This window comes from Oncorhynchus keta, chromosome 11 (assembly GCF_023373465.1).
Source record: "Oncorhynchus keta strain PuntledgeMale-10-30-2019 chromosome 11, Oket_V2, whole genome shotgun sequence".
NCBI lineage: Eukaryota > Metazoa > Chordata > Actinopteri > Salmoniformes > Salmonidae > Oncorhynchus > Oncorhynchus keta.
The window spans coordinates 4051386-4065017 of NC_068431.1; the positions used below are offsets into that span (position 1 = coordinate 4051386).

Genomic DNA, 13632 nt, shown 5'->3' on the forward strand with positions numbered 1-13632 from the left:
AAACAACTTGCTTTCCTCCAAGCGCATGGAAACACTACAGCCAAAATGGGAGCAACTTAGAAAAAATTCTTGCTCATTTTTCCTAAAAACCAGCCTGAAACTTTTTTCTAAAGACTGTTGGCATCTAGTGGAAGCCCTAGGAACTGCAATCTGGGAGGTTTTTGCCTTATAATAAAAGTGACAGCCAGTGGTAGGCCAAATGTTCTTTTTGGGGATGTCCTCGGGGTTTCTCCTGCCATATCAGTTCTGTTATACAGTTATACAGACAGAATGCTAACAGTTTCAGAAACTTTAGACGGTTTTCTATCCAAATCTACCAAGTATATGCATATCCTTCTGGGCCTGAGTAACAGGCTGTTTACTTTGGGCATGCTTTTTTATCTGGACGTCAAAATACTGCCCCTACCCAAGAGAGGTTAACCGACTGACTCAAAATACTGCCCCTTACCCAAGAGAGGTTAACCGACTGACTCAAAATACTGGCCCCTACCCAAGAGAGGTTACTGACCAAAATAGCCCCCCTATCCAAGAGGTTAACCGACTGACTCAAAATACTGCCCCTACCCAAGAGAGGCCCCAAAATACTATCCAAGAGAGGTTAACCGACTGACTCAAAATACTGCCCCCTGGTTAACCCCCTACCCACCCAAGAGAGGTTAACCGACTGACTCAAAATACTGCCCTACCCAAGAGGTTAACCGACTGACTCAAAATACTGGCCCCTACCCAAAATACTGGCCCCTACCCAGAGAGAGGTTAACCGACTGACTCAAAATACTGCCCGACTGACTCAAAATACTGCCCCTATCCAAGAGAGGTTAACCGACTGACTCAAAATACTGCCCCTATCCAAGAGAGGTTAACCGACTGACTCAAAATACTGGCCCCTATCCCCGACTGACTCAAAAATACTGCCCCCTACCCAAGAGAGGTTAACCGACTGACTCAAAATACTGCCCCCTATCCAAGAAATGAACCGACTGGCCCCCAAGAGAGGTTAACCGACTGACTCAAAATACTGGCCCCTACCCAAGAGAGGTTAACCGACTGACTCAAAATACTGGCCCCTACCCAGAGAGGTTAACCGACTGACTCAAATACTGCCCCCTATCCAAGAGAGGTTAACCGACTGACTCAAAATACTGGCCCCCCCAAGAGAGGTTACTGACTCAAAATACTGCCCCCTATCCAAGAGAGGTTAACCGACTGACTCAAAATACTGCCCCCTATCCAAGAGAGGTTAACCGACTGACTCAAAATACTGGCCCCTATCCAAGAGAGGTTAACCGACTGACTCAAAATACTGCCCCCTACCCAAGAGAGGTTAACCGACTGACTCAAAATACCCAAGAGAGAGAGACTGACTCAAAATACTGCCCCCTTCAAGAGAGGTTAACCGACTAACTCAAAATACTGGCCCCTACCCAAGAGAGGTTAACCGACTGACTCAAAATACTGGCCCCAAAGAGGTTAACCGACTGACCAAAAATACTGCCCCCTATCCAAGAGGTTAACCGACTGACTCAAAATACTGCCCCTACCCAAGAGGTTAACCGACTGACTCAAAATAGCCCCTACCCAAGAGGTTAACCGACTGACTCAAAATACTCAAAATACTGCCCCTATCCAAGAGAGGTTAACCGACTGACTCAAAATACTGGCCCCTACCCAAGAGAGGTTAACCGACTGACTCAAAATACTGCCCCTACCCAAGAGAGGTTAACCGACTGACTCAAAATACTGCCCAAGAGAGGTTAACCTGATCCAGCCCCCTATCCAGAGAGGTTAACCGACTGACTCAAAATACTGCCCCTATCCCAGAGAGGTTAACCGACTGACTCAAAATACTGCCCCCTATCCAAGAGAGGTTAACCGACTGACTCAAAATATCCAAGAGAGGTTGCCCTGACTCAAAAAGCCCCCCCAAAGTGGGCCCCCTATCCAAGAGAGATGAACCGACTGACTCAAAATACTGCCCCCTATCAAGAGAGGTTAACCGACTGACTCAAAATACTGGTACCAAGAGAGGTTAACCGACTGACTCAAAATACTGGCCCTACCCAAGAGAGGTTAACCGACTGACTCAAATATGCCCCCTATCCAAGAGAGAGTTAAACTGACTCAAAATACTGGCCCCTACCCAAGAGAGGTTAACCGACTGACTCAAAATACTGCCCCCTATCCAAGAGAGGTTAACCACTGCAAAATACTGCCCCTATCCAAGAGAGGTTAACCGACTGACTCAAAATACTGGCCCCTATCCAAGAGAGGTTAACCGACTGACTCAAAATTGCCCCCTACCCAAAGGTTAACCGACTGACTCAAAATACTGCCCCCTATCCAAGAGAGATGAACCGACTGACTCAAAATACTGCCCCTATCAAGAGGTTAACCGACTAACTCAAAATACTGGCCCCTACTGACTCAAAAAGCCCCTACCCAAGAGGTTAACCGACTGACTCAAAATACTGCCCCCTACCCAAGAGAGGTTAACCGACTGACTCAAAATACTCAAGAGAGGTTTTCATAATACTGCCCCCTACCTAAGAGAGGTTAACCGACTGACTCAAAATACTGGCCCCTACCCAAGAGAGGTTAACCGACTGACTCAAAATACTGGCCCCTACCCAAGAGAGGTTGAACTCAAAATACTGGCCCCTAGTGACTCAAAATACTGGCCCCTACCCAAGAGATTAACCGACTGACTCAAAATACTGCCCCCTACCCAAGAGAGGTTAACCGACTGACTCAAAATACTGCCCCCTATCCAAGAGAGGTTAACCGACTGACTCAAAATACTGCCCCTACCCAAGAGAGGTTACCGACTGACTCAAAATACTGCCCCCTATCCAAGAGAGGTTAACCGACTGACTCAAAATACTGCCCCTACCCAGAGAGGTTAACCGACTGACTCAAAATACTGCCCCCTATCCAAGAGAGGTTAACCGACTGACTCAAAATACTGCCCCCAAGCCCAAAGTGGGCTGAGAGCTGTGATTAGGTTGTATAAAGATATGGTTATATATGTGAGAACTATGATTAGGTCTGAAATGATGCATTCAGCTCTGCTCCTAAAATAATGGTTATTTTTCTCAAAGTTAATATAGTATGTCCCAAATGATAGCATACCATTTTCCTGAATAACTACCTAAAGCAGTTTTCATATATAACTACCTAAAGCAGTTTTCATATATAAACACTTAGTAGTTTTCATATATAACTACCTAAAGCAGTTTTCATATATAAACACTTAGTAGTTTTCATATATAACTAGTTGAAGCAGTTTTCATATATAAACATTATCCTAGTTTTCATATATAACTAGTTGAAGTAGTTTTCATATATAACTAGTTGAAGCAGTTTTCATATATAACTACCTAAAGCAGTTTTCATATATAACTACCTAAAGCAGTTTTCATATATAACTACCTAAAGCAGTTTTCATATTTAACTACCTAAAGCAGTTTTCATTATAACTACCTAAAGCAGTTTTGATATATAACTACCTAAACAGTTTTCATATATAACTACCTAAAGCAGTTTTCATATATAACTACCTAAAGAGTTTTCATATATAACTAGTTGAAGTAGTTTTCATATATAACTAGTTGAAGCAGTTTTCATATATAACTACCTAAAACAGTTTTCATATATAACTACCTAAAGCAGTTTTCATATGTAACTACCTAAAGCAGTTTTCATATTTAACTACCTAAAGCAGTTTTCATATATAACTAGTTAAAGCAGTTTTCATATATAACTACCTAAAGCAGTTTTCATATATAACTACCTAAAGCAGTTTTCATATATAACTACCTAAAGCAGTTTTCATATATAACTAGTTGAAGCAGTTTTCATATATAACTAGTTGAAGTAGTTTTCATATATAACTAGTTGAAGCAGTTTTCATATATAACTAGTTGAAGTAGTTTTCATATATAACTAGTTGAAGCAGTTTTCATATATAACTACCTAAAACAGTTTTCATATATAACTACCTAAAGCAGTTTTCATATATAACTAGTTGAAGCAGTTTTCATATATAACTAGTTGAAGTAGTTTTCATATATAACTAGTTGAAGCAGTTTTCATATATAACTACCTAAAACAGTTTTCATATATAACTACCTAAAGCAGTTTTCATATATAACTAGTTAAAGCAGTTTTCATATATAACTAGTTAAAGCAGTACACTATGTAGGGTGCCAACTGGGACGTAGCACCAATGGAGTTGAGGGTTTGGAACGGCCACAGGTCTCTTCTATTCTGTGCTGTCATGCCACTTCTATGCTGCTGTCTGTTATTTTACATAGAGATAGATATTTATGTGTTGTTGTAAATGATAGTATACCATTATTGACAGACATAAAGGTAGCAGTACTGATACTTGTATTGATTTATGGTAAATCATTGATGATTAGGGATCTATAGTTACAATGTTGGGATCAGTCTGGAGCACACAGAGAAATGCAACACTTTAACCTCTGACCTCTAGCCCCTGTAAAGGCATTATCCTGAATATCTCATCAGGTCTTCTGCTTTAGGTTTCTCTATATTTTTTTGTGGTGATCAATCTCTTCAATCTGATCTGATCATGGACTTCAAGAAATTAAGGAAATATCTTAAATGTTCTCATTGTCTAGTTTTTTAATTAAACACGGTGTGTCATTCCATAGGCTTGATATGTAATGATGATGATGATGATGATGATGATGATGACTATTACTAAACCCTTTTTTATGTTTCACAATTTTTTTTAAAGATTCAATGATTTTTCTTTGTTTATTTATTTTGTGATAATTCTTCTGTATTAATTGTCGAAGAGTATCCGGGAGATTTCAACTTGTTTCCCCACAGCAAAATGTCATGAAAAGGGGTGTGAGTAAGGAAAATGTTCTCTGTGGGACCCACCAGAATACTCGCTCCTACTGGTGAGCCTGGTCTTTACGGTGGACAAAATGACCAGTAGTCCTGCAATACAGGCAACTCTTACTGTGAATCCTGTATAATCAAATCAAATCAAATGTATTTATAAAGCCCTTCGTACATCAGCTGATTTCTCAAAGTGCTGTACAGAAACCCAGCCTAAAACCCCAAACAGCAAGCAATGCAGGTGTAGAAGCACCTATAGCAAGTATAGCCATTCAGCTGGAGACAGACTAGCTCTGCCTAGTTGCATTGGCTCGGGAAGTGGTGAATAGGCAGCCTTTGGAGATTCTCGGGGCACCTCGGGTTCTCTCAGCAACGGAGCCGTCGGAAACTTCCATGATGCCTCGGAAGCGAGGTGGAATCCTTGGGTGGTGAGCGTCAGAGCGTTCCATCCGATACTCCGTGAGGAACATGTCGAACAACACTTCTGGGTTCTCATCTGCCAACCAGCTGCCAACCAGCTGCCAACCAGCTGCCAACCAGCTGCCAACCAGCTGGCAACAGACAAACAGAGAACACAGGTATAAATACACTGGATATAATTGGGAAGATGGGCGACACCTGGAGGGGTGTGGAGACAAACATAAAGACAGTTGAAACAGATCAAGGTGTGACAGATATAATGTATATACATATTATAGTCCTCTTATAGTCCATGACGACATCATGGAGCTGGTGGATGTTAGAGACCTTGCACTCCTCCATGACGACATCACAGAGCTGGTGGATGTTAGAGACCTTGCACTCCTCCACGACGACATCACGGAGCTGGTGGATGTTAGAGACCTTGCACTCCTCCACCTTCCGTTTGAGGATGCCCCACAGATGCTCAATAGGGTTTAGGTCTGGAGACATGCTTGGTATACGCTGTATATGATATGGTATAAGTTATATATGGTATAAGGTATATATGATATAATATAAGGCATGATATGGTATAAGGTAAAATTATATAATATAAGGCATGATATGGTATAAGTTATATATGGTATAAGGTATATATGATATAATATAAGGCATGATATGGTATAAGTTATATATGGTATAAGGTAAAATTATATAATATAAGGCATGATATGGTATAAGTTATATATGGTATAAGGTATATATGATATAATATAAGGCATGATATGGTATAAGTTATATATGGTATAAGGTATATATGATATAATATAAGGCATGATATGGTATAAGTTATATATGGTATAAGGTATATATGATATAATATAAGGCATGATATGGTATAAAGTGCAATATCATATGAGCTATTGTGGCAGACGGCAGGGAGAGGTGAGGAGAGCGGTTATTGAGGGGAGATACCTTGCAGCTCGCTAGCTCCACCCCCAAGCCTTATATGGACTTCCTGCCCCAAAGAGGCGAGGCTGTGAGTCGTTAAGCCAGGGATTGCTTGGAGGTAAAGGAGGAAGCTGCCTGCACAAAGGGGCAGAGTAAGCAGAGAAAAAGTTGCTTTATGAAGAGTGGGAGAAGAGAGAACCATATCAGTGAGATTACCCGTTGTGACCTGGGCTGTCGGATCACACCTCGGATTGACTGAGGACCCGAGTTTTAGGATTTACCCCTGGAGAACGGATTGTGGACTGTGAAGTAATTGGTGAATTCCACGTGCATCCCCAGTGTACAAAACTCCCTAATAAACTCCCCGTTTGCATTCAATTTGTGCTACTGGTGCATGTTTTGTTACTGAACTTGGTGACTTGGAAACCCCACACCCTTGAGTCTGCTACACTATATATGATGGGCGGCAGGTAGACTAGTGGTTAGAGAGTAGAGGAGGTAGGTAGCCTAGTGGTTAGAGTGTAGAGGCAGGCAGGTAGCCTAGTGGTTAGAGAGTAGAGGAGGTAGGTAACCTAGTGGTTAGAGAGTAGAGGAGGTAGGTAGCCTAGTGGTTAGAGAGTAGAGGAGGTAGGTAGCCTAGTGGTTAGAGAGTAGAGGAGGTAGGTAGACTAGTGGTTAGAGAGTAGAGGAGGTAGGTAGCCTAGTGGTTAGAGAGTAGTGGAGGTAGGTAGACTAGTGGTTAGAGAGTAGAGGAGGTAGTTAGCCTAGTGGTTAGAGTGTAGAGGCAGCAGGTAGCCTAGTGGTTAGAGAGTAGAGGAGGTAGGTAACCTAGTGGTTAGAGAGTAGAGGAGGTAGGTAGCCTAGTGGTTAGAGAGTAGAGGAGGTAGGTAACCTAGTGGTTAGAGTGTAGAGGCAGCAGGTAGCCTAGTGGTTAGAGAGTAGAGGAGGTAGGTAGCCTAGTGGTTAGAGAGTAGAGGAGGTAGGTAGACTAGTGGTTAGAGAATAGAGGAGGTAGGTAACCTAGTGGTTAGAGAGTAGATGAGGCAGGTAGCCTAGTGGTTAGGGAGTAGAGGAGGCAGGTAGCCTAGTGGTTAGAGAGTAGAGGAGGTAGGTAGCCTAGTGGTTAGAGAGTAGAAGAGGCAGGTAACCTAGTGGTTAGAGAGTGGAGGAGGTAGGTAGCCTAGTGGTTAGAGAGTAGATGAGGCAGGTAGCCTAGTGGTTAGAGAGTAGAGGAGGTAGGTAGACTAGTGGTTAGAGAGTAGAGGAGGTAGGTAACCTAGTAGTTAGAGAGTAGAGGAGGTAGGTAACCTAGTAGTTAGAGAGTGGAGGAGGTAGGTAGCCTAGTGGTTAGAGAGTAGAGGAGGCAGGTAGCCTAGTGGTTAGAGAGTAGAGGAGGCAGGTAGCCTAATGGTTAGAGAGTAGAGGAGGTAGGGAACCTAGGGGTTAAAGAGTAGAGTAGGTAGGTTGCCTAGTGGTTAGAGAGTGGAAGAGGTAGGTAACCTAGTGGTTAGAGTGTAGAGGTGGCAGGTAGCCTAGTGGTTAGAGTGTAGAGGAGGTAGGTAACCTAGTGGTTGGAGTGTAGAGGAGGCATGTAGCCTAGTGATTAGAGTGTATAGGAGGCAGGTAGCCTAGTGGTTAGAGAGTAGAGGAGGTAGGTAGCCTAGTGGTTAGAGAGTAGAAGAGGCAGGTAACCTAGTGGTTAGAGAGTAGAGGAGGTAGGTAGCCTAGTGGTTAGAGAGTAGATGAGGCAGGTAGCCTAGTGGTTAGAGAGTAGAGGAGGTAGGTAGCCTAGTGGTTAGAGAGTAGAGGAGGTAGGTAGCCTAGTGGTTAGAGAGTAGAAGAGGCAGGTAACCTAGTGGTTAGAGAGTAGAGGAGGTAGGTAGCCTAGTGGTTAGAGAGTAGATGAGGCAGGTAGCCTAGTGGTTAGAGAGTAGAGGAGGTAGGTAGACTAGTGGTTAGAGAGTAGAGGAGGTAGGTAACCTAGTAGTTAGAGAGTAGAGGAGGTAGGTAACCTAGTAGTTAGAGAGTAGAGGAGGTAGGTAGCCTAGTGGTTAGAGAGTAGAGGAGGCAGGTAGCCTAGTGGTTAGAGAGTAGAGGAGGGAGGTAGCCTAATGGTTAGAGAGTAGAGGAGGTAGGGAACCTAGGGGTTAAAGAGTAGAGTAGGTAGGTTGCCTAGTGGTTAGAGAGTGGAAGAGGTAGGTAACCTAGTGGTTAGAGTGTAGAGGTGGCAGGTAGCCTAGTGGTTAGAGTGTAGAGGAGGTAGGTAACCTAGTGGTTGGAGTGTAGAGGAGGCATGTAGCCTAGTGATTAGAGTGTATAGGAGGCAGGTAGCCTAGTGGTTAGAGAGTAGAGGAGGTAGGTTGCCTAGTGTTTAGAGAGTGGAAGAGGTAGGTAACCTAGTGGTTAGAGTGTAGAGGAGGCAGGTAGCCTAGTGGTTAGAGTGTAGAGGAGGTAGGTAGCCTAGTGGTTAGAGTGTAGAGGTGGCAGGTAGCCTAGTGGTCAGAGTGTAGAGGAGGTAGGTAGCCTAGTGGTTAGAGTGTAGAGGAGGCATGTAGCCTAGTGATTAGAGTGTATAGGAGGCAGGTAGCCTAGTGGTTAGAGTGTAGAGGAGGCAGGTAGCCTAGTGGTTAGAGTGTAGAGGAGGTAGGTAGCCTAGTGGTTAGAGTAGTAAGAGTGGTTAGAGTTGCAAGACTGAATCCCAGAGCTGACAAGGTAAAAACCTGTCGTTCTGCCCCTGAACAAGGCAGTTAACCCACTGTTCCTAAGCCGTCATTGAAAATAGGTATTTGTTCTTAACTGACTTAGTTAATAAAGGAAATAAAGGAAAAATAATATATATATATATATAAATATATAATAATATATGATATGGTATAATGTATATATTATAAGGTAGATATGATATGGTATAATGTATATATTATACGGCATATATGATATGGTATAAGGTAGATATGATATGGTATAAGGTAGATATTATAAGGTATATATGATATAGTATAATGTATATATTATAAGGTATATATGATATGGTATAAGGTAGATATTATAAGGTATATATGATATGGTATAATGTATATGTCACGTTCTGACCTTTATTTCCTGTGTTTTGTATTTAGTTAGTATGGTCAGGGCGTGAGTTGGGTGGGCAGTCTATGTTTGTTTTTCTATGTTTTGGTTATTTCTATGTTTCGGCCTAGTATGGTTCTCAATCAGAGGCAGGTGTCATTAGTTGTCTTTGATTGAGAATCATACTTAGGTAGCCTGGGTTTCACTGTGTGTTTGTGGGTGATTGTTCCTGTCTCTGTGTGTGCACCAGATAGGACTGTTTTGTATAAGATATATATGATGTGGTATATATTGTATGAGGTATATATGATGTGGTATATATTGTATAAGGTATATATGATGTGGTACATATTGTATAAGATATATATGATGTGGTATATATTGTATAAGGTGTATATGATGTGGTATAAGGTATATATGATGTGGTATATATTGTATAAGATATATATGATGTGGTATATATTGTATAAGGTACATATGATGTGGTATATATTGTATAAGGTGTATATGATGTGGTATAAGGTATATATGATGTGGTATATATTGTATGAGGTATAAATTATGTGGTATATATTGTATAAGGTATATATGATGTGGTATAAGGTATATATGATGTGGTATATATTGTATGAGGTATAAATTATGTGGTATATATTGTATAAGGTATATATGATGTGGTATAAGGTATATATGATGTGGTATATATTGTATAAGGTATAAATGATGTGGTATATATTGTATGAGGTATATATGATGTGGTATATGTTGTATAAGATATATATGATGTGGTATATATTGTATAAGATATTTATGATGTGGTATATATTGTATGATGTATAAATGATGTGGTATATATTGTATAAGGTATATATGATGTGGTATATATTGTGTAAGGTATATATGATGTGGTATATATTGTATAAGGTATATATGATGTGGTATATATTGTATAAGGTATATATGATGTGGTATAAGGTATATATGATGTGGTATATATTGTATAAGGTATATATGATGTGGTATATATTGTATAAGATATATATGATGTGGTATATATTGTATAAGGTATATATGATGTGGTATATATTGTATAAGATATATATGATGTGGTATATATGATGTGGTATGAGGTATATATGATGTGGTATATATTGTATAAGGTATATATAATATAATAATAATATATGCCATTTAGCAGACGCTTTTATCCAAAGCGACTTACAGTCATGTGTGCATACATTCTACGTATGGGTGGTCCCGGGGATCGAACCCACTACCCTGGCGTTACAAGCGCCATGCTCTACCAACTGAGCTACAGAAGGACCACATATGATGTGGTATATATTGTATAAGGTATATATGATGTGGTATATATTGTATGAGGTATAAATGATGTGGTATATATTGTATAAGATATATATGATGTGGTATATATTGTATAAGGTATAAATGATGTGGTATAAGGTATATATGATGTGGTTTAAGGTATATATGATGTGGTATATATTGTATGAGGTATATATGATGTGGTATATGGTATATATGATGTGGTATAAGGTATATATGATGTAGTATAATGTATATATGATGTGGTATATATTGTATGAGGTATATATGATGTGGTATATATTGTATAAGGTATATATGATGTGGTATAAGGTATATATGATGTGGTATATATTGTATAAGGTATATATGATGTGGTATATATTGTATAAGGTATATATGATGTGGTATATATTGTATAAGGTATATATGATGTGGTATATATTGTATGAGGTATATATGATGTGGTATATATTGTATAAGGTATAAATGATGTGGTATAAGGTATATATGATGTGGTATATATTGTATGAGGTATATATGATGTGGTATATATTGTATAAGATATATATGATGGTATAAGGTATATATTGGTATAAGGTATATATGATGTGGTATAAGGTATATATGATGTGGTATAAGGTATATATGATGTGGTATATATTGTATAAAGGATATATATGATTTGGTATATATTGTATAAGGTATATATGATGTGGTATAGGTATATATGATGTGGTATATATTGTAAAAAATTATATATGATGTGGTATATATTGTATGAGGTATAAATGATGTGGTATATATTGTATAAGGTATATATGATGTGGTATAAGGTATATATGATGTGGTATATATTGTATAAGGTATATATGATGTGGTATAAGGTATATATGATGTGGTATAAGGTATATATGATGTGGTATAAGGTATATATGATATGGTATAAGGTATATATGATGTGGTATAAGGTATATATTATGTGGTATATATTGTATAAGGTATATATGATGTGGTATATATTGTATAAGGTATATATGATGTGGTATAAGGTATATATGATGTGGTATATATTGTATAAGGTATATATGATGTGGTATATATTGTATAAGATATATATGATGTGGTATATATTGTATAAGGTATATATGATGTGGTATATATTGTATAAGATATATATGATGTGGTATATATGATGTGGTATGAGGTATATATGATGTGGTATATATTGTATAAGGTATATATAATATAATAATAATATATGCTATTTAGCAGACGCTTTTATCCAAAGCGACTTACAGTCATGTGTGCATACATTCTACGTATGGGTGGTCCCGGGGATCGAACCCACTACCCTGGCGTTACAAGCGCCATGCTCTACCAACTGAGCTACAGAAGGACCACATATGATGTGGTATATATTGTATAAGGTATATATGATGTGGTATATATTGTATGAGGTATAAATGATGTGGTATATATTGTATAAGATATATATGATGTGGTATATATTGTATAAGGTATAAATGATGTGGTATAAGGTATATATGATGTGGTTTAAGGTATATATGATGTGGTATATATTGTATGAGGTATATATGATGTGGTATATGGTATATATGATGTGGTATAAGGTATATATGATGTAGTATAATGTATATATGATGTGGTATATATTGTATGAGGTATATATGATGTGGTATATATTGTATAAGGTATATATGATGTGGTATAAGGTATATATGATGTGGTATATATTGTATAAGGTATATATGATGTGGTATATATTGTATAAGGTATATATGATGTGGTATATATTGTATAAGGTATATATGATGTGGTATATATTGTATGAGGTATATATGATGTGGTATATATTGTATAAGGTATAAATGATGTGGTATAAGGTATATATGATGTGGTATATATTGTATGAGGTATATATGATGTGGTATATATTGTATAAGATATATATGATGTGGTATAAGGTATATATGATGTGGTATAAGGTATATATGATGTGGTATAAGGTATATATGATGTGGTATATATTGTATAAGGTATATATGATTTGGTATATATTGTATAAGGTGTATATGATGTGGTATAAGGTATATATGATGTGGTATATATTGTAAAAAATTATATATGATGTGGTATATATTGTATGAGGTATAAATGATGTGGTATATATTGTATAAGGTATATATGATGTGGTATAAGGTATATATGATGTGGTATATATTGTATAAGGTATATATGATGTGGTATAAGGTATATATGATGTGGTATAAGGTATATATGATGTGGTATAAGGTATATATGATATGGTATAAGGTATATATGATGTGGTATAAGGTATATATTATGTGGTATATATTGTATGAAGTATAAATGATGTGGTATATATTGTATAAGATATATATGATGTGGTATATATTGTATAAGGTATAAATGATATGGTATAAGGTAGATATGATATGGTATAAGGTATATATGATGTGGTATAAGGTATATATGATGTGGTATATATTGTATAAGATATATATGATGTGGTATATATTGTATAAGGTATATATGATGTGGTATATATTGTATGAGGTGTATATGATGTGGTATAAGGTATATATGATGTGGTATATATTGTATGAGGTATATATGATGTGATATAAGGTATATATGATGTGGTATATATTGTATAAGGTATATATGATGTGGTCTATATTGTATAAGATATATATGATGTGGTATATATTGTATAAGGTATATATGATGTGGTATATATTGTATAAGATATATATGATGTGGTATATATTGTATAAGGTATATATGATGTGGTATAATGTATATATGATGTGGTATAATGTATATATGATGTGGTATATATTGTATAAGGTATATATGATGTGGTATAAGGTATATATGATGTGGTATATATTGTATAAGGTATATATGATGTGGTCTATATTGTATAAGATATATATGATGTGGTATATATTGTATAAGGTATAT

General features: G+C 37.6%; 2 long non-coding RNA genes across 8 annotated transcripts; both read left to right on the forward strand.

The window, feature by feature from the left end:
• Positions 1–1163: 1163 nt before the first annotated feature.
• Positions 1164–2887, forward strand: LOC127933013 (uncharacterized). 7 transcript variants are annotated; one of them, XR_008146760.1, is made up of 4 exons: positions 1164–1239; positions 1636–1677; positions 2553–2636; positions 2693–2887. It is a non-coding gene; the product is annotated as an uncharacterized LOC127933013 (long non-coding RNA). The 7 variants fall into 7 exon arrangements; XR_008146763.1 differs by lacking the exon at positions 1636–1677 and adding an exon at positions 1826–1867; XR_008146764.1 differs by lacking the exons at positions 1164–1239; positions 1636–1677 and adding exons at positions 1678–1718; positions 2447–2488.
• Positions 2888–4844: 1957 nt separating this feature from the next.
• LOC127933012 (uncharacterized) lies at positions 4845–6603 on the forward strand. The gene is made up of 2 exons (XR_008146759.1): positions 4845–5833; positions 5872–6603. It is a non-coding gene; the product is annotated as an uncharacterized LOC127933012 (long non-coding RNA).
• Positions 6604–13632: the final 7029 nt, after the last annotated feature.